This window comes from Pelobates fuscus, chromosome 12, assembly GCF_036172605.1.
Source record: "Pelobates fuscus isolate aPelFus1 chromosome 12, aPelFus1.pri, whole genome shotgun sequence".
NCBI classification, from domain to species: Eukaryota; Metazoa; Chordata; class Amphibia; order Anura; family Pelobatidae; genus Pelobates; species Pelobates fuscus.
Window position 1 is genome coordinate 2,987,665 of NC_086328.1, and position 25,806 is coordinate 3,013,470.

General features: G+C 43.3%; 2 protein-coding genes across 3 annotated transcripts in view; one reads left to right on the top strand and one right to left on the bottom strand.

Annotated features, from left to right (window-relative positions):
* FCSK (fucose kinase) overlaps window positions 1–12,650 on the bottom strand; it is an 81,274-nt gene extending 68,624 nt beyond the window's left edge. The window contains exon 1 of the mRNA XM_063438753.1: window positions 12,609–12,650. The gene's annotated coding sequence lies outside the window, so the exon portion shown is untranslated. The remainder of the gene's footprint in view (window positions 1–12,608) is intronic.
* Window positions 12,651–13,765: 1,115 nt separating this feature from the next.
* The window catches only part of ST3GAL2 (ST3 beta-galactoside alpha-2,3-sialyltransferase 2), a 31,533-nt gene continuing 19,492 nt past the window's right edge, over window positions 13,766–25,806 (top strand). Inside the window, exon 1 of one of the 2 annotated variants that reach the window (XM_063437297.1) lies at window positions 13,766–13,878. The gene's annotated coding sequence lies outside the window, so the exon portion shown is untranslated. The remainder of the gene's footprint in view (window positions 13,879–25,806) is intronic. The other variant, XM_063437298.1, reaches the window with a different exon arrangement.

A 25,806-nucleotide genomic window follows, 5' to 3' on the forward strand; every position in this document is an offset into this window, starting at 1 on the left:
CGTTAGGGGTTTAATAACTAAACTGGGGGCGCAGTCACTTTACATAGAAACGTTAGGGGTTTAATAACTAAACTGGGGGGGCAGTCACTTTATATAGAAACGTTAGGGGTTTAATAACTAAACTGGGGGGCAGTCACTTTATATAGAAACGTTAGGGGTTTAATAACTAAACTGGGGGGGCAGTCACTTTATATAGAAACGTTAGGGGTTTAATAACTAAACTGGGGGCAGTCACTTTATATAGAAACGTTAGGGGTTTAATAACTAAACTGGGGGGCAGTCACTTTATATAGAAACGTTAGGGGTTTAATAACTAAACTGGGGGCGCAGTCACTTTATATAGAAACGTTAGGGGTTTAATAACTAAACTGGGGGGCAGTCACTTTATATAGAAACGTTAGGGGTTTAATAACTAAACTGGGGGGCAGTCACTTTATATAGAAACGTTAGGGGTTTAATAACTAAACTGGGGGCACAGTCACTTTATATAGAAACGTTAGGGGTTTAATAACTAAACTGGGGGCAGTCACTTTATATAGAAACGTTAGGGGTTTAATAACTAAACTGGGGGCGCAGTCACTTTATATAGAAACGTTAGGGGTTTAATAACTAAACTGGGGGCGCAGTCACTTTATATAGAAACGTTAGGGGTTTAATAACTAAACTGGGGGGCAGTTACTTTATATAGAAACGTTAGGGGTTTAATAACTAAACTGCGGGCGCAGTCACTTTATATAGAAACGTTAGGGGTTTAATAACTAAACTGGGGGCGCAGTCACTTTATATAGAAACGTTAGGGGTTTAATAACTAAACTGGGGGCGCAGTCACTTTATATAGAAACGTTAGGGGTTTAATAACTAAACTGCGGGCGCAGTCACTTTATATAGAAACGTTAGGGGTTTAATAACTAAACTGGGGGGCAGTTACTTTATATAGAAACGTTAGGGGTTTAATAACTAAACTGGGGGCAGTCACTTTATATAGAAACGTTAGGGGTTTAATAACTAAACTGGGGGCAGTCACTTTATATAGAAACGTTAGGGGTTTAATAACTAAACTGGGGGGCAGTCACTTTATATAGAAACGTTAGGGGTTTAATAACTAAACTGGGGGCAGTCACTTTATATAGAAACGTTAGGGGTTTAATAACTAAACTGGGGGCAGTCACTTTATATAGAAACGTTAGGGGTTTAATAACTAAACTAGGGGCGCAGTCACTTTATATAGAAACGTTAGGGGTTTAATAACTAAACTGGGGGGCAGTCACTTTATATAGAAACGTTAGGGGTTTAATAACTAAACTGGGGGCAGTCACTTTATATAGAAACGTTAGGGGTTTAATAACTAAACTGGGGGGGCAGTCACTTTATATAGAAACGTTACGGGTTTAATAACTAAACTGGGGGGCAGTCACTTTATATAGAAACGTTAGGGGTTTAATAACTAAACTGGGGGCGCAGTCACTTTATATAGAAACGTTAGGGGTTTAATAACTAAACTGGGGGGCAGTCACTTTATATAGAAACGTTAGGGGTTTAATAACTAAACTGGGGGGCAGTCACTTTATATAGAAACGTTAGGGGTTTAATAACTAAACTGGGGGCGCAGTCACTTTATATAGAAACGTTAGGGGTTTAATAACTAAACTGGGGGGGGCAGTCACTTTATATAGAAACGTTAGGGGTTTAATAACTAAACTGGGGCAGTCACTTTATATAGAAACGTTAGGGGTTTAATAACTAAACTGGGGGGCAGTCACTTTATATAGAAACGTTAGGGGTTTAATAACTAAACTGGGGGCGCAGTCACTTTATATAGAAACGTTAGGGGTTTAATAACTAAACTGGGGGGGCAGTCACTTTATATAGAAACGTTAGGGGTTTAATAACTAAACTGGGGGCAGTCACTTTATATAGAAACGTTAGGGGTTTAATAACTAAACTGGGGGGGCAGTCACTTTATATAGAAACGTTAGGGGTTTAATAACTAAACTGGGGGCAGTCACTTTATATAGAAACGTTAGGGGTTTAATAACTAAACTGGGGGCCGTCACTTTATATAGGAAAGGATTGGGAGGCTATCGCGCATGCGCAGCAGATCACCTCACTGCGACTGATCAGCATCTCCTCATAGAGAGGTAATGAATCAAAGCGTCTCCATGGAGATCATTGAGCACTGATGCAGGAAGCACTTCTAGTGGCCGTCTGAGTGACTGCTGCCTACCACCTGTAATGGCAATGTACACACAGCGCTGTTCACATTAAAATCCCTGCAGGGTCAGGATAAAGACAGCAGAACCACCACATTAAGCTATATTTGCCCTGCGCTCAAACTCCCACTAATCCTGGACAACAGCAATAGCTACAATATTCATCTGCTGCCCACCCCATGTGAACCCTATTAAGGGTTAATAAGTATGTAGCGGTTTAGAAAAAGACCCCTCTCTGTCTCATTATAGATGTTACCTTATAGCAGCAAGGTGAATTGTTAGTGCCTTGACGTGGCAGGTGAGCTTACACGTTAACGGCCATTGGAGTGATCCTAAAATCCTCCAGTTATTTGAGTGTGTTTAGAGATTTGGATTGTGTTCAATGTATTTGGAGCTATTGCGGCTGCCTGGGAGTAGTGGGAGTTTAAGCGCTGTGATTGTAGTGACCATTACTGGAAGAGGTTGTTTTATTTATTTAGAGATTTATAAAACCCATCTGGATGCTATAATTAACATTGTGATGGTCCGATCGGATGTCGTCATTTCGGAATTTGGGGGGGGGGGGGGGGGGGTTTCAATTTAAAAAGGCTTCAAAATGTGTGTTTTTCCTTCTTTCGGATCAGCACCAGAAACATAATGTATGGACAATTGAAATTAAAGTGTTACTCTTGGCACCATAACCATAAGATCTGAAGTGGTTGTGGTGTCTGTAGTCTGTGCAGTGTTCCACTATGATTTGAAGTGGTTGTGGTGTCCGGAGTCTATATGTGCCGTGTTTTATTAATATAATATAATAACACTAGTAATAATAGTAGTAATAACATTAATACTAATAATACTAGTAATAATAACAACACTAGTAATAATAATAATACTACTAATAATGGTAAAAGAGTACTTTAGCGTATTTTATTATTTTTACCATTCCATTGTTCATTTGTGTTATGGCTGCCAGATGTAAATCCTTAACAGAAATTACTGATAAGAAGGGACACCTGACTGACTGTTTAATATAAACATCACAAATCACACTTATTCTGGTGGAGCGCCTATGGTGAATGACCTTGACGTAGTGTTGAGATCACTCTTATATAAGGCTCAGAGTCACATATAAATTAAATACAAAGAAACAAAGGAGATACAATCGTGAAGTACTGTTAGAAAATAGCAATTCTGACAAATGTAGGAGTAAAAAGTAAAAGTACATTTATTACACTTGCATTCAAAATAAATACACTATATAAAAACATAAAAATGTAATTAAAAAAACAATTACCGTATATACTATAAGCCGAGCCGAATATAAGCCGAGGCCCCTAATTTTGCCCCAAAAAACTGGGAAAACGTATTGACTCGAGTATAAGACTAGGGTGGGAAATGCAGCAGCTACTGGTAAATTTCTAAATAAAATTAGATCCTAAAACAATTATATTAATTGAATATTTATTTACAGTGTGTGTATATAATGAATGCAGTGTGTGTGTGTGTGTATGAGTGCAGTGTGTGTATGAAAGTGTGTGTGTATGAGTGCAGTGTGTGTGTATGAGTGCAGTGTGTGTATATGAGTGCAGTGTGTGTATGAGTGCAGTGTTTGTTAAAGAGTGGGAGGAGGCAGCGGGAATCTGCTCAAATAGATTCATGGAAATTCTTTGTAAATTTGAATCAAAAAGGGGCCGGAGCGCCGAGCTGGACGGTCGCACTCGACACCAGCTCCTGCAAGCTATGCCCAAACAAGCTATGAAGCTACAATTTCAGGCAGAAAACCGTCCGGCAACGGTGGCCCCCAGCGGGCCGAGAGCCCTGGATCCAGGGAGAGGCTGGCCAAACGGGCTACAGTCTGGCGGTGAGCGGGGTGGACGGCCGCTGCCCCGTTGCCTGCTGATCAGCGCTCAGCCGTGAGTCAGATCTGCGGGGAACTGGCCCAGAACCCCCCCTTTGGACCGGGGGGGTGATCCTAGTCCCCACCCTCGGAACCCGACCACCACAGAGCACGTGAGGCGCAGTAGCCGGGCCGCCAAGACCCACGACCCAAGCACTATAACTAAGATGGCAGAGGCCACGTGCGATGGCGCCAAGACCATGAGCGGACCATAAGCACCTACCACCTGCATACACCCTCGAACCCAAACAAGCCACTCACCTCCTCCATGACTGGAGTCTCAGGGGCCTCCTCCCTCATCTGGGCGAGGAAACAAGGCGACCTACAATACCTTGGTCTAAGGTTGAAGTGTACAAAAAAGCAGCGTGAGTGTACTGGAAGATCAGGCCTTCAGACTGGGAAGTGGCTGGATGTGTTCGCTGTGCTGGTGAATTTTGTCCCACACAATGCCCCTCACCTGCTGATGACCGAGAGGGAATTCCAGCCGGGCAGGTAACCACCAAAGCTCCCATTAGACTTGACATACCACAGCAGCCCCCAATACCAGAGGCGGAAGACCCTACCGACCAATAGGGAGCTCTTGTATCCGAGATGAAGGTGACTACTAATCACTCTCAAGCCAGGGACTACCCAACTGCTCTGCGTTCACCATCACACACTTATCTTGTTGCCAAACCAGAGTTGAAGTGGCATGGAAGGGCTCTAAGAACATTCATGATACCAGCAATACTGGACACTGCTCAGATCCTGGCTGTTCACGTACAACCCCAGTAGCTCTGCAGATCGGGCATCGGCTGATGTTGGCTACCCAGAGGGCTAAAACAAAGATACTTCTGCCGAGCATTCTCCCGAGGGCTCCTGTACTCTTGCATGGAGATTCAGGGTTTTTAGGTTTTTTTTGACCTGATATCTCTTATTTTTATTTGTTCTTATCAATACCTGTCTTACACTCATGCTGTTTAGAATGTCAAACACAGAACCAGTGGTAATTAACCTTATCAGAACAAGCATGGTGCCTTAATTATCTTCATCAGTTATGCAGAAGTTATAGTTTAACCCACCTACTCTTAATATAAAAATGTGCAATCTCTCTCATGTGCCATGGCAATGTAACTGCGTGTATATCTAAAAATTGATTGTCCATTATGTTGCGGCATACCAAACTTGTTTGAAATCTCTTGCACCCTAACTAAGCTACTAATCTCATAACAGCGACTGTACGCATGCTTTAGTTTAACACAGCGACTTCACAGTGATACAGGAAATCTAGATAATAAAGCGACGATACTCAACATAAATACCATTGCTAGGCTATAGTTACCAAACCTGTACTTAGCTTGTATTATAAACCAAAAAATGTGCGTTTAATCTGAATGCTATACAACAGTTAACCAATATGTGTTTTTTCAACTGTTTGCAAATGCTGTAGTGGCATTGTTGACATGCGATTGTTATTTCAAGCACGGCAAAAATAAAGAATTAAAAAAAAAAAAAAGGTTGATAACTATCAACAAGGAGGTGGACGAACAAATCGACAAGATTGAAAAATTTATAAGGGATAGTCAGGACTTTAAAAATGGGAATGTATATAGGAGAAATAAAAAAACAAGGACGAGTTTTTCTGAACCAATCTCTACTTCAGAATACGAAACAAGTGGTTCCGATTCTGAGTCCAGTAAGGGGAGTACACAGGTACCCCATGAATATAACACCAGAAGCATCCTAAAAAGGGGTGTGACTTTTTTAGGGAAACCGTACATGGAGGACAACACGACTTCCCAAATACGGGGCCGGGGCAGACCTCCCCAAAGGTTCAGAAGGAAACGTTATCAACTAATACACCTATAGCAAACCAGATTATCAACCTCTCCTCTTATACACCCACAAACCCAGAATTACAACTTTTACAACGTGGTCTATCCTTCGTTCCAGTGTCTAAATTTGATAAGTTTAACTGGACGAAGGATATACATCTCTTTGCGAGGAAACTGGCTTTACACAAATTTCACCGCCTTCGCGATGAAAAAAAGAGCCAAAAACCTGGGCCTTCAAGCCTCGGACATAGACCTTTTAGATACTCTGGTTGATTTGCTCTCCTGCAATGACATGCTAATAAATCCACAACCTCCCTTTACCCAACTAAAGAGGAAGAGTCTGTTTACCCCACACTTAGCTGAATTCAAGTATATTGATTTATTTGTTGAGCTGACATGTGGGGAAATAGATAAAATCAAGTATAAAGAACTCCAGGTCCAACCTGCTAGTAACATCACTTCACAGGAACAGATATCCCTTAAACAACTGCAAACATTGGACGAAGTGATCTTTAAACCGTCAGATAAAGGGGGTAATACGGTGATCCTGAATAAAACGGACTATGTGTCGATGGTACATAGTCTGATTCAGGATAAAGATACTTACGAAATACTCCCCTGTGACCCTACTAAGAAATATCTAGTATATCTTGATACAGCTTTAACATCATCTCTAATTTCTAAAGATGAATTTAACTTCATTTTGACTAAAAACCCCATAACAGCGACATTTTATGCCCACCCAAAAATACACAAACAAAAACCTGACCTAAGTGGGAGACCAATTGTCTCGGGTAGGGGGAATTTAACTCAGAACACAAGTCTTTATGTAGACCATATTCTACGCAAACTGGTTATTGAACTTCCATCTTACCTGAGAGATACTAAACACACTCTGAACATCATTGAGGAAATTAAAGTCACGGTGGATGCTATTTTGTGTAGCCTTGACGTTGAGAAGCTATATAGCTCTATACCACACAGAGTGGGACTTAAGCATATTCGGGCTTTTTTGGATGAACAACCTGGTGCCTCCCCCCCACATAACCGTCTGGTGCATGATTTAATGCAATTCATCTTGACTCATAATTTTTTCATGTTCCAGGGTAAATACTACCACCAGCTAAGAGGGACGGCTATGGGGACGGCATGTGCCCCCTCATATGCCAATCTCCACTTAGGGTGGTGGGAGAGAACTGTGGTATTTAGTGCCCATATGCAGAAGTATACCAGGCATATCAAAATTTGGAAGAGATACATTGATGACGTCCTGCTAATTTGGACGGACACCATTGACCTCTTCCATGAATTCGTGATGACTTTAAATGTAAATGACATCAACTTGAAGTTAACAAGTGAAGTAGGGGGAAATAAAATTATTTTTTTGGACATTACCATCACATTGACAGAGGATGGATACCTCAAGTCCACGCTGTTTCGGAAACCAACAGCGACAAATAATTTGCTTAGTTGGGAGAGCTACCACCCTCCACCCCTCAAAAAAGGTATACCTATAGGGCAAAACCTACGCCTTTGACGGAATTGCTCCAATATGGAGGACTTCAAACTGAAGGCTAAGACTCTTCGAAGTCAGTTCAAACAGAAAGGCTTCCGAATAGATGCATTAAGTACGCATACAAACGTGCACTACTTGCAGATCGAAATGATCTACTTTCAGAGGATAGTAATCGAAAATCACCACAAGATGTGATTAGATGCATTGGGAATTATGATGCGGGCTGGAATCCAATACTTAAGATCTTTGAAAGATTTTGGCCTCTTTTGCATCAAGATCCCCATGTACATAAAGTGATTACTCCTCATGCATCTGTTACTGCAAGAAGGGGGCTTAATCTTAAGGATATATTAGTCCCCAGCCATCTAAAGAACATCCCCCAGAATCCCACCTGGTTAAAATCCCCAGTTGTAGGTACCTACCAGTGCGGTAGATGTAAGGCTTGTCATTTCATACGTCGTCCATCCAATACCTTTACAGACTCCTCCTGCTCCCATGAGTTTAAGGTTAAAACTTTTTTTAACTGCCAATCGAAAGGCTTAGTTTATCTACTCACCTGCTCCTGTAAAAAACTTTACGTTGGAAAAACCTCCCGGATGTTCAAATTGAGAATAAGGGAACACGTGAATTCAGTGAACCCTAGGAGACTGACAGATATACCAGTCTCGAAACATCTCAAATTGCACCATAGGGGGTCCTCGGACGGGATCAGGTTTTGTTGTTTGGAAAAAGTCACACTGGGACCAAGGGGTGGAGATCTTGATAAAAAACTCTTACAAAGGGAGAGTTTTGGGATCTATAAACTCAAGACACTCTCACCCCTTGGCCTCAATAAGGGTTTCTCATACACGTCCTTCATCTCAGATTGAGATCTACAGTTCCTTTTGTAAATATGTAAATATATAAATATGCCTCATACACACCAACATGTTTGTATAGCACCTCTGGACTTTCTATTACTATTACGTTGATGGCTTTTTTAGCCAATAATTACCGTTCTGTGTATCTTTTTATGTCATACGTGTTAGGATACCCGGTACCTGTATCTCTCATCACTATGTATCCAATGATCATTTTTTGTGCCCCTTAGTAAGCATGCCCTTTATTATAATAGGGTACTTTTTTCTAATTATACAATATAATAAATCAAAATATGGGGTATGTGTCTGCATCTATATTTGGAGTTGGTCACACTGCTTCTCATCACAGTGATATATGTCTAATTTAGACTTTTCAATTGAGGTCCGTTTTTGGGGAGTCAGTATAATACATATTATTGACTATCCCTTTATTGCGAACTTTGATGGGCTGTTTATATTCATACTTTTCTTTACTTATTAGATGTTGCTTGCAGTTTCGACTGGGCGGTTGGCTGAGAGCCATAGGGATTAACTATGCTCCGGATGACAGCTGCTAGCTAGGTGTTAACGGCCTTACAACGAAGCCACACAGGGGGCGTGTCATCCGCACGCATACTATCCACCTATTGGACGGTTCCCACGTGGGCTATACTCAATCACACAAGCCCATTTGGGGAACCAATCTGAACCTCCAATTTAGCGATCACGTGATATACTCACTCGGTACCGGGTCTCTCTATCAACCGGACCTAATGAGGCAAACCTGCAGCACCTGAGGGAACTTCTCCCCTACACATTGGATTGGATACAGGTACATCGGTACTTTTGGTACTTTTGGTACCTTTCATATTTAAGGGAGGCTAGGTACTTCATACAGTTGGTCCCTGACGAAGGTGCATTACCTAAGCACCGAAACGCGCGTCGGGCGTTTTGATACTATCACTTTGCTGTTCTCACATCGGCACTTACTAGACACCTTGGGTGTGGAGCACCTTGATGATGCTCTAAACCACTACGTTTGATTTGTTTTCCCTTATTTCCTACTATGTCTGTCTAGTTAGTTTTACAGGGAGAGAGGCTTTATAAAGTAACTGTCAGTGCATTTGCTACTGACCTTTGATTTTGCCCTATATTTCTCTCTCCCTCTATCTATCTTTATCTCTACTTGCACTATTAGGACCCCTGGTATATATTTATACATTTTGTATACTATAAGGGCGGTTAGGGACCTATATTATACCATCTATTTATAGGTTGGTGGATATGTTTAGGTCCCAGTCCTTTGTATGCAGTAGAGGACTGTATGGTTTTAGGGCTACTAGGGGTATGGATACTTTCATTTAGTATTTTTTATTTTTTGGATTGCTTGTATCCTATATATACCTCTGCACTTTTGCTATAGTGCATCTGTTCCCTATTCCAGTTTTGCAACATAGTAGGGATTTGGTTTTTTGTATATACTTTGTTTAGTTTTAGCATTTACTTTAGCCTCACCTTTTATTTGGTTACTGAGCCATCATCAGTTATATCCTTATTTTCTAGTTGGCTATATTGATATCCAGGGGATGCACGGGGTCTCATAACTTGTTTTAGCCTGAGACCCTGTAGCATCTTTCTTCTTTGGTTTGCATGAGTGCAGTGTGTGTATATGAGTGCAGTGTGTGTATGAATGCAGTGTGTGTATGAGTGCAGTGTGTGTATGAATGCAGTGTGTGTGTATGAATGCAGTGTGTGTGTATGAGTGCAGTGTGTGTATATGAGTGCAGTGTGTGTATGAATGCAGTGTGTGTATGAATGTAGTGCGTGTATGAATGCAGTGTGTGTATGAATGCAGTGTGTGTATGAGTGCAGTGTGTGTATATGAGTGCAGTGTGTGTATATGAATGCAGTGTGTGTATATGAGTGCAGTGTGTGTATGAGTGCAGTGTGTGTATGAATGCAGTGTGTGTATGAATGCAGTGTGTGTATGAATGCAGTGTGTGTGTATGAGTGCAGTGTGTGTATATGAGTGCAGTGTGTGTATGAATGCAGTGTGTGTATGAGTGCAGTGTGTGTATGAATGCAGTGTGTGTGTATGAATGCAGTGTGTGTGTATGAGTGCAGTGTGTGTATATGAGTGCAGTGTGTGTATGAATGCAGTGTGTGTATGAATGCAGTGTGTGTATGAATGCAGTGTGTGTATGAATGCAGTGTGTGTATGAGTGCAGTGTGTGTATATGAGTGCAGTGTGTGTATATGAATGCAGTGTGTGTATATGAGTGCAGTGTGTGTATGAGTGCAGTGTGTGTATGAATGCAGTGTGTGTATGAATGCAGTGTGTGTATGAATGCAGTGTGTGTGTATGAGTGCAGTGTGTGTATATGAGTGCAGTGTGTGTATATGAATGCAGTGTGTGTATGAATGCAGTGTGTGTGTGTGTGTGATGCAGTGTGTGTTTGTGTGTGTGTTGCAGAGCCTTGGTGGGGGGGTGGGCATTTTTATTATTATTTTTTTTAATAATTATTTTAATAATTTTTTTGTTGTTAAATTGTAATTTTTTTTTTCAATCTTTGTTTTATTTGTGCACAGATATAACAGACATGTTTGCACTCCCACAATAGCTGGTGCAAGCAAAAAAATATAGACATAGCTGAACATTTGTATGGCATTTAAATTACTATTTTTTGTTTTATTTTTTTATTATTAATTTTTATTGTATTATTATTTTTTTTAAATATTATTTTATTATTATTTATATATTTTTTTTCTTCGTCCCCCTCCCTGCTTGATACATGGCAGGGAGGGGGCTGTCACTCCCTGGTGGTCCAGTGGCATTGGCAGTTCAGTGGAGGGGGGCTGGCAGAGAGCGTTTACCTCTCCTGCAGCTCCTGTCAGCTCCCTCCTCCTCCGCGCCGGTCCGGTCAGCTCCTCTGTCAGCTCACAGTGTAAGTCTCGCGAGAGCCGCACTATGACCCCGCGGCTCTCGCGAGACTTACACTGGGAGCTGAGAGAGGTGCTGACCGGACCGGCGCGGAGGAGAAGGGAGCTGACAGGAGCTGCAGGAGAGGTAAGTAAACGCTTCCTGCCAGCCCCCCTCCTACACAGCCCCTTGTCTGTATTATGGCAATGTAAATTGCCATAATACAGACATTGACTCGAGTATAAGACGAGTTGGGGTTTTTCAGCACAAAAAATTTGCTGAAAAACTTGTCTTATACTCGAGTATATACGGTAATTGAGCCTCTTACAGGAAAATGGTTAGTGCGTATATGCAGTGAAAGCCTGCTGTGATCACATTGACGTACTGTGGAAGCCAATAGGCGAAACGCGTAGACGCAGTGACGTAGCGACACAAGCTACACGGTGACATGATCAAGTGGGCGGTGATATTGGAAGTCCCGCAGATTTTAATTCTGCCTTTCAACCCACGATCGAAAAACATCTTTTGAAGAGCACAGTGCACGTCCAAAACAACCGGGAAGCTCGGTGAACACCTATCCGTGGAGGATTCGAGACTTCCGTAGCCGGTTGAACGCAGTACACAGTGTTCCAGTGGGAACAAAAGGCGTTTGTGAGTAGCAGGCCTTTACTGCATATACTCACTAACCATTTTCCTATTTGTCAGAATTGCTATTTTCTAACAGTACCTCTCGATTGTATCTCCTTTGTTTCTTTGTATTTATATGTGACTCTGAGCCTTATATAAGAGTGATCTCAAGACTACGTCAAGGTCATTCACCATAGGCGCTCCACCAGAATAAGTGTGATTTGTGATTTGTATTTAATGTGTTTGGTATTTAAAACACAGGTGTGAAGCTGCCTGATATTTTTATATTTCTATGTATTAAGGTGGTTGGCAAAGACTTCATGTTCAGCAGTCTTTTTAACTCACAGTCTCTCCTGTGAAGAGCTGGGGAGGAGACAGAGAGACTGTGAGTCAAAAAGACTGCTGAAACTGTGTGGGCACAAAAAGTTCCACCATCTACTAGAAGCACCAAGAATCCCTCGGTGGGGATTGTACCATCCATACGCTATACATCGAGCAGTGCGCCTGCTCAATATACCGTGAGTATATTTTATCTGGTTTTATATCATCCCTAATAGATTTACAGGGAGCACTAAATATTTTATTTTTATTTTATCCTGAGCTAAACCACCCTTTCTGGACTATCCTACTGAAGAACACTAGAGGATCTTCACATATCCTTGAGTGGGGATTATTCCACTTCACGCAATTCAAACCAGAGCTGGATTTAAGCTCTGGATGTTGTGAGTAGTTCCTTTATTATATACGTCATACCTTACATAACGACATACTGTACCATTGGAATTTCTCTTCCACATATATACCTCTGGATAACGAGTTTCCATCTGTATCCGCTGGCCTGCAAACTTCCTCTCCGGCCAACGTAGATCACCCTAATTTTGGACTACTGCAGATTTGCTTGGACTCTTTAATATTTATTAGTATTTTCCTACTTGTTTTAAGGCGCACCCGCTTTTCTTTTTGTTTTATTTTCTATACTAATAATTATAGTAACATTACCACTAATAATACTAATTATAACACTAATACTACTACTAATAATAATAATACTAATTATAACACTAATACTACTACTAATAATAATAATACTAATTATAACACTAATACTAATAATAGTTATATTAATAATACTAATTATAACACTAATACTACTACTACTACTAATAATAATAATTATAACACTAATACTAATAATAATTATATTAATAATACTAATTATAACACTAATACTAATAATAATTATAATAATAATACTAATTATAACACTAATAATAATAATACTAATTATAACACTAATACTAATAATAGTTATATTAATAATACTAATTATAACACTAATACTAATAATAATTATAATAATACTAATTATAACACTAATACTAATAATAATTATATTAATAATACTAATTATAACACTAATACTACTACTACTAATAATAATAATAATTATAACACTAATACTAATAATAATTATAATAATAATACTAATTATAACACTAATACTAATAATAATTATATTAATACTAATAATACTGGTAATTATATTAATGGCATTGACACTAATAGTAAGTGAATAATTCGCTCTGTGAGTGCCTTTTCGGGTAATATCACTGTGTGGCCCTCAGGGGCCCACAGGAGCCCCAGCCGCTCCCCGCTATCTGCACGCACAGTATGTCAGCCCGGGTCCCGTTATCTGGAATTCTAGGAGCCGCGCTGCCCTCTGGGAATTGTAGTTTGGTTGTGATTTTTCTCCCATCACAGCTCAGTCTCCCGGCTGATCCTGGACTACAAGATCCGTGAGTCATTGCGCAGATCGGGCCCTGGCTGCGCGCAGAGGATCATGGGATGTGTAGTTTAGTGGCCGCTTCATTCAGGTTCTAAAGACCATTCTTTATGCATTGAAGAACTCCATTCCCCGGCATGCCCCGCGCGCCGCATCCCAATGCTGTTTAAAATCTCCGCTCCTGGTAGGGGGCTGGGCAGGGGGCTCATTGTGCGGGGAGAGCTGCCCATTAACAGAGAGGCAGCATCGGCTGGGCCTGGCAGCTGGAGACACAGCAAGGTACCAACAAGGTAGGGAGACCCCTATCATACCCCCCTCACCATTATCCAGCCCCCCAATAATCCAACCCCATCATTCAGCCCCCCCCCCAATAATCCAACCCCATCATTCAGCCCCCCCCAATAATTCAACCCCAGCCCCCCAATAATACAACCCCACCCCCCAATAATACAACCCCAGTCCCCCATCATTCAGCCCCCCTAATAATCCAACCCCACCCCCCCCATCATCCAGCCCCCCAATCATCCAACCCCAGCCCCCCATCATTCAGCCCCCCCCAATCATCCAACCCCAGCCCCCCATTCATCCAACCCCCCCATTCATCATCCACCAGCAAGGTAGGGAGACCCCTATCATACCCCCCCTCCCCATTATCCAACCCCTTCATCCAGCCCCCCAATAATCCAACCCCAGCCCCCCCAATAATCCAACCCCAACCCCTCCATCATCCAGCCCCCCAATAATCCATCCCCAGCCCCCCCCCCCATTCATCCAACCCCAGCCCCCCATTCATCCAACCCCCCCATTCATCATCCACCAGCAAGGTAGGGAGACCCCTATCATACACCCTCCCCATTATCCAACCCCCCCATTCATCATCCACCAGCAAGGTAGGGAGAGCACCCCCCCATCATTCCAGCCCCCCCCTTCCCCCAATAATCCAGCCCCCCCTCCCTTCATCATCCACCAGCAAGGTAGGGAGTCCCCCATCATTCCAGCCCCCCCCCAATAATCTAACCCCATCCCCCATCATCTAGCTCCCCCCCCAATAATCCAACCCCGCCCCCCCATTCATCCAACCCCCCCATTCATCATCCACCAGCAAGGTAGGGAGACCCCCCATCATTCCAGCCCCCTTCCCCCCCAATAATTCAACCCCAGCCCCTCCATCATCTAGCCCCCCTATTCATCATCCACCAGCAAGGTAGGGAGACCACTCATAATTCCAGCCCCGTTAATAAGCCAATCTCACCCCCCCCAATAATCCAACCCCATCCCCCAATTATCCAACCCCATTCCCCATCATCAGCCCCCCCCCCCCCCATAATCCAGCCCCTCTCCCCCCGTCATCATCCACCAGCAGGTAGGGAGCCCACCATCATCCAACCCCACCAAATCATCCTCCACCAGCCCCTCATGTCATGCTACAATCAGCAAGGTAGGAAGGACCCCATCATACCCCCAAATTATTGTCTCCAAGACCCCCAATCATCCTCCACCCTGCACGGTAGGAAGACCCCCAGCAATCTAATCACAATCCTCCTGCCCACAACTAAGTAAGTAGACCTCCAGTTCCCCAAATCATTCTGTGCCCTCCCACAAACACACTGTGCCCCCCCCCTTTCCCCTGACCACTGCCCTTCAATACATGCATTGTCCCTTTTAGTTAGTAGATTATCTGTCTGCCCAAACACAATGTATCCTTGTTTTAGCTGAAATTGTTAACTTGTTTGCTATATAGATTCTTTATAACTATTAACCCTGCGTCTAATTTTCTAACTTGCCATGAATGGCACCCCGGCTCGTGGTGGTAATATATGCAGTGCCCTCTAACAAAAAGCTGTCTGTGAGGGGTCCCCATGTGTCACATGTTAGGGATTGCCTTGTGCCCCATACAGAGCCCTAACACTGTGCTTCTGGCAGAGTAAGCTCCGCTCCAAATACTGCAGGTCCCCTTCCCATAAATCCCAACTATTACCTGAACAGTCTGCATTATATAGTGGTGCTAAGCACTTCTCCATTGTCATGTTTGGGGCCCCTGGCGGGGTCTATGTATATTATGTTTGGGGCCCCTGGTGGGGTCTAGGTATATTATGTTTGGGGCCCCTGGTGGGGTCTATGTATATTATGTTTGGGGCCCCTGGTGGGGTCTAGGTATATTATGTTTGGGGCCCCTGGCTGGGTCTATGTATATTATGTTTGGGGCCCCTGGCGGGGTCTATGTATATTATGTTTGGGGCCCCTGGCGGAGTCTATGTATATTATGTTTGGGGCCCCTGGCGGGGTCTATGTATATTATGTTTGGGGCCCCTGGCGGGGTCTATGTATATTATGTTTGGGGCCCCTGGCGGGGTCTATGTATATTATGTTTGGGGCCCCTGGCGGGGTCTATGTATATTATGTTTGGGGCCCCTGGCGGGGTCTATGTATATTATGTTTGGGGCCCCTGGCGGGGTCTATGTATATTATGTTTGGGGCCCCTGGCGGGGTCTATGTATATTATGTTTGGGGCCCCTGGCGGGGTCTATGTCTATTATGTTTGGGGCCCCTGGCGGGGTCTATGTCTATTATGTTTGGGGCCCCTGGCGGGGTCTATGTCTATTATGTTTGGGGCCCCTGGCGGGGTCTATGTCTATTATGTTTGGGGCCCCTGGCGGGGTCTATGTCTATTATGTTTGGGGCCCCTGGCGGGGTCTATGTCTATTATGTTTGGGGCCCCTGGCGGGGTCTATGTCTATTATGTTTGGGGCCCCTGGCGGGGTCTATGTCTATTATGTTTGGGGCCCCTGGCGGGGTCTATGTCTATTATGTTTGGGGCCCCTGGCGGGGTCTATGTCTATTATGTTTGGGGCCCCTGGCGGGGTCTATGTCTATTATGTTTGGGGCCCCTGGCGGGGTCTATGTCTATTATGTTTGGGGCCCCTGGCGGGGTCTATGTCTATTATGTTTGGGGCCCCTGGCGGGGTCTATGTCTATTATGTTTGGGGCCCCTGGCGGGGTCTATGTCTATTATGTTTGGGGCCCCTGGCGGGGTCTATGTCTATTATGTTTGGGGCCCCTGGCGGGGTCTATGTCTATTATGTTTGGGGCCCCTGGCGGGGTCTATGTCTATTATGTTTGGGGCCCCTGGCGGGGTCTATGTCTATTATGTTTGGGGCCCCTGGCGGGGTCTATGTCTATTATGTTTGGGGCCCCTGGACTTGGTCGCCGAGTGCCTGGAACTAATTTTGGCCAGGCACTCCCGTGAACACCGGCCACCATGGACCTGCTGCCCGTTCCCTTTCTGCTACACCTACATGAACGGCGTTTGGTAGTTACAGACTACCGAACACAGGGAGCATTCTACACTGGTCAATTTTCGTCTAACTTGTGCTGTTTTCATACAAAACCCCACGAACGGAGACCGGCTCTTGCCACAACATCCCTGGAACTATTTTGGGATTCGGCCTCGTGGCAGACCGGTCAGAACTACGATGCCGCTTCCAAAACTACCAAACGGATCTGGGTGATTTTTGGATTTATTGTTCATCCAGATCCCAGCTGTCCGGAGATGTGACTTTTGTGGGGTTTCCGTCTATTTTGGGGGTGTTTAAAAATTGTTATGATTTTATGTGCTGAAAGATAATGTAATTAGCGATGTCTATTCCAATAATTATCTCTCAGGCATAGAGGATCATGGGAGGGATTTTCCTGTATTTCTGTGTTAGAAACCCCATGTTGGGGCCTTTGCATAAAAAGCCGTATTGTCAGGATCGGGACAGGGATCCAACACGCAGAGTACAAAGAGTGGAAAGGTACGTATACCGGGCCTTAGAATGGCCGGACTAACGTACCGAGAGTAATAGAGAATAGTCAGAGACAAGCCGAGGTCGAGGGAACGGGAAGACAGATAAGCGAGGGACAAGCCGGGTCAAGGGAGAACAGAGAAGCAGGGAAGTACAACAAGCCGAGTCAAAACCAAATAGAGCAAACTAGAATACCAGAGCACTGAGTGACTAGACAAGCTAGAACCACGACAGGGCAATGAGCAGAAGCGAGAAGTAAGCTTAAATACCCTGGCTCCGGATGGTAAGCACGCCTCTGACAAGTGCCGATTGGATATCGGACACTTGAGTGACAGGTCGCTCGTGATAGCGTCATGACGTCACGTATTGAGCGTCCTGCTAGAAAAGGACGTGGATTCCTCGCGGCCGGTGTTTAAGTGGCTGGATGAACCGCGAGGAACGGAGGAAACAGCTCGCCTGGACGGATAAACCACCAAGTCTCTACCTCCCTTAGAGGTAGAGGCCTCAGGTACCCTGACAGTACCCCCCCTCTCAGATACGCCCACCGGGCGGAAGGAACCGGGGCGAGATGGGAAGCGGAGGTGAAATGCTCTGCGAAGGCGAGAAGCATGAACGTCCTCCTGAGGTACCCAACTCCTCTCCTCAGGACCATATCCCCTCCAGTTGACCAGATATTGCAATTTTCCCCTTGAAATTCTGGAATCAACGATGGAGCTGACCTCGTACTCCTCCCGACCCTCCACCTGAACAGGACGAGGCGAGGAGACCTTAGAGGAGAATTTGTTGCAAATAAGAGGTTTCAACAAGGAGACATGAAAAGAGTTAGGAATGCGTAAGGCAGGTGGCAGAGCAAGGCGATACGCAACCGGATTGATACGAGTGAGAACCCTGTAAGGACCTATGTAGCGGGGAGCAAATTTCATAGATGGAACTTTTAGTCGAATATTCTTAGTACTTAACCATACCCTATCCCCAGGAACAAAAACAGGAGCCGCTCTTCTATGCTTGTCAGCGTGTTTTTTGAACAACGAGGAACTATGTAACAGAATTTGCCGAGTCTGATCCCATAATTTCTTCAGGTTGGCGACATGATCATCAACCGACGGTATCCCCTGAGAAGAGGAAACCGAAGGAAAAATCGAAGGATGAAAGCCATAGTTCATGAAGAAAGGGCTAGAGCGAGTTGAATCGCAAACAAGGTTATTGTGTGCGAACTCCGCCCAAGGAATCAGACCGACCCAATCGTCCTGGTGTTCGGAAACAAAGCAACGCAGATACTGTTCGATCTTTTGATTGGTACGTTCAGCAGCTCCGTTAGACTGAGGGTGATAGGCCGAGGAGAAGTTCAATTTGATGCCCATTTGAGAACAAAAGGATCTCCAGAAACGTGAGACAAATTGAGAGCCTCTATCAGAAACAATCTCCGAAGGAATCCCATGTAGGCGAAAAACCTCTCTTGCAAAAATCTCCGCCAATTCAGGAGAAGACGGAAGTTTAGGTAATGGCACGAAATGAGCCATCTTAGTAAATCTATCCACCACCGTGAGAATAACAGTCTGTCTCTTGGAAGCAGGCAAATCAACGATAAAGTCTATGGACAAACAGGACCAAGGTTTCTCAGGAATGTCCAAGGGGTGTAACAGGCCACATGGAGATGCATGAGGTAGTTTAGTCTTGGCACAAGTTTCACAAGCTGCGACGAACTCCTCAATATCTTTTCGAAGTGAAGACCACCAGAAATCCTTGGATATCAAAGAGTATGTCTTGCGAATACCAGGATGACCAGCTATTTTACTTTCGTGAAAACATTGTAAGAGCTCCAGTTGAAGTTCAGGAGGAACAAAGTTTCTTCCCTCAGGAGTGTTTCCGGGAGCTAGATGTTGTGACTTCAAGATCTGGTCAAGTAGCGGAGAATGAATTTTGAGACTGGTATTAGCAATAATATTGCATTTGGGTACAATGGAGGACATAAGTGGTTCAACTGAAGCAGAGGGCTCATATTGGCGAGATAGCGCATCGGCTTTAGAATTCTTTGACCCAGGTCTGTAAGTCAGAACGTAATTGAAATGGGTAAGAAACAACGACCAACGAGCCTGCCTGGAGGACAACCGCTTAGCCTCTCCGATATAAGACAAATTTTTGTGGTCAGTTAGAATGGTAACAGGATGTAATGTACCTTCCAATAAATGTCTCCACTCTTTCAAAGCCTTGATAACCGCTAGTAATTCTCTGTCACCAATGTCATATCTGCTTTCAGTACCGGTCAATTTTTTAGAGAAAAATCCACATGGATGTAATGGTTTATCAACCCCCAACCTTTGAGATAGGACAGCACCTAAACCAGTCTCTGATGCGTCTACCTCAAGTAGAAAAGGCAGAGAAGTGTCGGGGTGAACTAAAATTGGAGCGGAAGCGAAAAGCTCCTTGAGAGTTTTGAACGCAAGGAGAGCTTCAGTAGTCCAATTCTTAGTATCAGCCCCCTGTTTGGTCATATTAGTGATAGGTGCGATAATGGAAGAATAGCCCTTAATAAAGCGCCTATAATAATTAGAAAAACCAATAAATCTCTGTACGGCTTTAAGACCTTTGGGTAAAGGCCACTCTAGAATGGATTGGAGCTTATCCGGATCCATCTTAAATCCCTCCCCAGAGATCACATAGCCGAGAAAGGTTACCTGGGTTTGATCAAAGCTACATTTCTCCAACTTGCAGTACAAGCCATGCTGGAGAAGCTTGTGCAAAACCCTCCTGACTTGCTTGTGATGAGTCTCAATCTCACTAGAATGAATGAGTATATCATCTAGGTATACAATGACGCAATCTTGCTGAAATTCCCTAAGAACCTCATTTATCAGATCCTGGAATACAGCTGGCGCATTGCATAACCCAAAAGGCATAACAGTATATTCATAGTGACCATATCGAGTATTGAATGCCGTCATCCACTCATGTCCCTGCTGGATTCTCACCAAGTTATATGCCCCTCTGAGGTCTAACTTGGTGAAAATTGTAGAGCCCTTCAAACGATCGAAGAGTTCGGTGATCAAGGGAATCGGGTAGGCATTTTTAATGGTTATCTTATTCAAGCCTCGATAATCAATACAAGGTCTCAAAGAACCATCTTTCTTTTTAACAAAAAAAAATCCAGCCCCGGCAGGGGAGGAGGACCTCCTGATGAATCCCTTGTCTAAATTCTCGTGAATATACTCCTCTAGAACTGAGTTCTCTTTAGTAGATAATGGGTATACATGACCTCTGGGAGGCATGGTACCAGGGAGGAGGTTAATTTTGCAATCAAAGGACCTGTGTGGGGGTAAGGTATCGGCTTTCTTTTTGTCAAATACTGCCTTTAAATCTAGATACTGAGGCGGAATTTGTGTCTCTGTAGGATTGTCAGAGGTAGTCGACGTGTTAGTTAATCCGAGAGGTAAGACCTTCCGCAAGCATTTTTCTTGACAATTCTTTCCCCACGAAACTATCTCCCCTGACTCCCAATTAATAATAGGGTTGTGTCTCCTCAACCAGGAGTACCCCAGGACTATGGGAATAGACGGAGAAGAAATGAGCATTAAGGATATATCCTCTTTATGTAGGATGCCAACAGTTAAGTTAATCGGTATGGTCTCATGGAAAATAACAGGCTCAAGTAACGGTCTACCATCGATGGCCTCAACAGCCAGTGGTATCTCTTTTAACTGGGATGGGATAGTATGCTTGGCAACAAAACCCTGATCTATAAAGCTCTCAGCAGCTCCAGAATCGATTAGTGCCATAGTCTTTACTACTCCCTTCTCCCACCTCAAAGAAACGGGTAACAGAAGCCTGAACTCTTTGTAGTTGTGAATAGAGGACAAAGTAGAAACACCCAAGGCCTGTCCTCTAGAGAAACTTAGGTGCGAGCGTTTCCCGAACGATTAGGACAATTTAGGCGTAAATGTCCTCTGACTCCACAATACATACATAAACCCTCCCTTCTTCTGTACTGTCTCTCTCTCTCTGTGAGATGAGTACTGCCTATCTGCATAGGTTCAGAAATACGTAAGTCCTCGAACTCAGAATTTTGAAAGGTAGGCGCTAGTTTAAAGGGAGGTCTACGGGTCCTATCTCGAGTGTTCTGCCTCTCTCTTATGCGTTCATCAATACGAGATATAAAAGAAATTAAATCCTCCAAATTCTCAGGTAGTTCTCTAGTAGCGACCTCGTCAAGAATTACATCTGATAACCCATTCAGAAACACATCTATATAAGCCTGTTCGTTCCACTTAACTTCTGCCGCCAAGGACCTGAACTCTAGTGCATAGTCCACAAGTGTTTGATTGTCCTGTCTAAGGCGCAACAGTAATCTAGCTGCATTGACCTTTCTACCAGGAGGGTCAAAAGTTCTTCTAAACGCAGCTACAAAGGCATTATAATTATAGACTAGTGGATTATCATTCTCCCATAAAGGATTGGCCCATCTCAGAGCTTTCTCAATGAGTAAAGTAATAACAAATCCAACCTTCGCTCTATCTGTAGGATAAGAGCGGGGTTGTAATTCGAAATGGATGCTAATCTGGTTCAGAAAACCACGGCACTTCTCCGGTGACCCGCCATAACGTACTGGTGGGGTAATACGGGAAGAAGCACCTACAGTGGCTACCTCTAGACCTGAGACTGCAGGAGAAATAGAAGGAGTACGTGTCTCCTCAGGTGGGTTACTAGCACGAGACAAAAGTGCCTGTAGTGCTAAAGCCATCTGATCCATCCTATGCTCCATGGCGTCAAACCTGGGATCAGAAGAACCAAGCTGACTGTTTGTACCTGCAGGATCCATTGGCCCTGTCGTAATGTCAGGATCGGGACAGGGATCCAACACGCAGAGTACAAAGAGTGGAAAGGTACGTATACCGGGCCTTAGAATGGCCGGACTAACGTACCGAGAGTAATAGAGAATAGTCAGAGACAAGCCGAGGTCGAGGGAACGGGAAGACAGATAAGCGAGGGACAAGCCGGGTCAAGGGAGAACAGAGAAGCAGGGAAGTACAACAAGCCGAGTCAAAACCAAATAGAGCAAACTAGAATACCAGAGCACTGAGTGACTAGACAAGCTAGAACCACGACAGGGCAATGAGCAGAAGCGAGAAGTAAGCTTAAATACCCTGGCTCCGGATGGTAAGCACGCCTCTGACAAGTGCCGATTGGATATCGGACACTTGAGTGACAGGTCGCTCGTGATAGCGTCATGACGTCACGTATTGAGCGTCCTGCTAGAAAAGGACGTGGATTCCTCGCGGCCGGTGTTTAAGTGGCTGGATGAACCGCGAGGAACGGAGGAAACAGCTCGCCTGGACGGATAAACCACCAAGTCTCTACCTCCCTTAGAGGTAGAGGCCTCAGGTACCCTGACACGTATGTGGCTCCAAATAAACTAGTCTTCTCCCAGCATTAAGCCTTGGCTCATGTGTGGGGGTTATGGGAGATTGGCGTTATTTTATTGGGAAAAGGGCATCCGTGGCAGTGATACTTTGGCAAACCACCACACTCGTGTATAATGTGTGTGTACCATACTATCCTAGTGTGTGTGTATATATGTATATGTGTGTGTATATATATATATATATACTGTGTGTGTGTGTACCATACTATCCTAGTGTGTGTGTGTATATACTGTGTGTGTGTGTGTGTGTGTGTGTGTGTGTGTGTGTGTGTGTACTAGTATAGTATACAGGTGATACTCATGAGCTGTAAGCCATAATCATCGCACTTATGACAAATCCCGGCTTAAACTATAATATGTATTCATAATATGAATACAGACACTAGAGGCTGGCTTAACCCCAAATGTAAACATAGCAATTTCTCTGAAACTGCTATGTTTACATGTGAAGGGCTAAAACCTGGGGGACCTGGCACCCAGACCATTTCATTGAGCTGAAGTGGTCTGGGTGACTATAGTGACCCTTTAACTGTGTTGACTTAGTTCATCTGGAGCAGAGAGTGTATTGCAACATTTGTTGCTTACGTAACTAACCTCCTTCAACTGATGTGTTTGAAAAATGTTGCAACCTAACTGGTATATCTGCAAAGGGAAAAATTATCTAATAATAATAATAGATGAATAATAACTCATAAATAATAAATCAATGATTACAAAGGGCAGTTCAGCGATCAGAATGATGATCCAAAGGCTAAATATTTATTTAAGTTGAAAGCTGGAAAGTAATACTGTTTTCAAAATGTTAGGAACCCATATCCATTTATTTGTATGTCTGAAGGTTTTATGTTAAAGTGGATCCCTCCTTATAGTTAAGTGTTGTTGCATAGCAAGACCACTTACTGTTATCTCACATATATATTATTATTATTATTATAGCCAAATTTGCCACCCTAACTCCTCCCACAGTTTTTACACTACATAGACAGTAATATACCAAAACGTGCGGATTGTTCCCGATTGGTGTGCTACCACTTTGTGGAACGTTTCGCCAAATGGTTCACGGAATATGGTCGTTCTTGTGGCGAAATTGGTCCCATAGGAATGAATGGCAAAATGTTCAAAGCTAGAGTGGGAGCTGGCAAAAGCTGAAAAATCAGGACATGATTTCTAAACTGCCACCACTCCCTCATTTTCAAGCCCACCTACACAAATCTTATATCAAAACGTTCAGCTATCCCTGCTGCCACGGTTAAGCCATAGTCCTGATAGTTTTCACAATATGACCATTTGTTTGCAACTCATGCCGTCCATTGTCATTGAAACTTCACTCTAGCCAGCTCAAAATTGAAGGGCAATTTCTAAACTGCGACTGTGCCTTCATTGTTAACATTTCAGAGACATACTACAAAATGTAGGTCTGGGTCTTGTGATTCTCACAATATAAAGCTCTTCGCTGTAGGATTTATAGTTTTTAAAATACGACCGTTTGAAGATGGCAACCGCAAAAATACTCTGACCTGTGCCAGGCTGCAGCAGCAAGTGATGTCATAGACAGGGCCTTTTACACCTGCTAATGTTTTTATAACTGTATGTTTTAATGTAACTGTGAAGCACTTTGGGCAATAACGTTGCAATTAAATGTGCTATATAAATAAATACTAACAGTTACTCCGCCCACTCTAGTTGTAGACTACTGGTGGGGGCAAGAACACTTCACACAATTTCCCCTGAAAATGTAGCTTTTCTAGTTTAATATTTATTATTTGTCTGAATATGTGGGTGGACAGTCCTGATGCTCAATCTGGATGTCACTTTACAATTGGAAAGGGACAATCCAGGATACCATCTGAGAGTAGTTAACCTGCTACAAGAGTAGTTTAGTACCCACATTCTGAGAGTTATATATGTATACCTTTACTAATAAATAAAATACTAAGGACTATCTAGGTTTCTGTGTCTCTCAGGGAACTCATAATCTAAACTTAAATGCCTTATGATCAGATCCTAAAGTGCCTTTCAATCTCAAAAATACAGAGGTGTGTAAAACACCTGCCTCATAATCTTAAAGGTGCATAACTGGATTGTGATTGGTATAAATCACAATAACCAAACTCGGTGTATAAGAGTAAAACTCATAATCTAAAACTGGATTCAAAAGAGTCTTATGGACTTAAAGGTACAAAAATGTGCGCTTTGTGAAAAATACCGTCTTATAATCCAAGGGGTGTAAAAAGAATAAAGTACTTGGTATAAAGGCTGTATATTAAAAACTAGAGTGCAAAATACATGTAATTATGGATAAAAGGGGTAAAATGAAATTCTTCATTAAGGCCTTTAGGAATGAATCCAACGTGACTCCACTTTTAGAAGAGCTAGGTTTATGTCACCTCTTCGATGGTTGAGGGACAGTTTCTGTATGGCTTGAAACCTCAACACACTGGGTGTAGCTGCATGATTGAGTCTTACATGTCTAGCTACTGGTGTATCCATATCGGGTTTTTTGATGGAGTTGGCCTGTTGGAGTATTCTGCGACATAATTGCTGATACGTCTTGCCAATATACTGTAACCCACAGGAACAAGTAATCAAGTAGACCACGTTAGTAGAGCTGCAATTAATGAAGGCATTTAAGGTGACTACCCTTGAAGTTTGAGTGCTAGTAACTGTTTTCGTAGGTGAAATAAAATCACAAGCCTTACAATGCCCACATTTATATATTCCCTTTGTGGGTTGCAACCATGTAGATGTTGGTGGTGCTAGTTGTAAATTGCTGTGTGTAAGGAGGTCTGCCAAATTATTAGCTCTTCTGAAGGTCATAGGTTTGTTGGTAATGGTACTCTGTAAAGCAGGATCATACTGTAATACAGGCCAATTTTTCTTAAAGACCTGTTGAGCTAGTTCCCATTGTGTATCGTGGGTACCTATAAATCTGGTTTCACCAGAATTAGTTGTAGCGTTCATAGTGGGTCTATGTAGACTCTCTGTTCTATCCACTAGTTTAGTTCTCTGATGGGCCT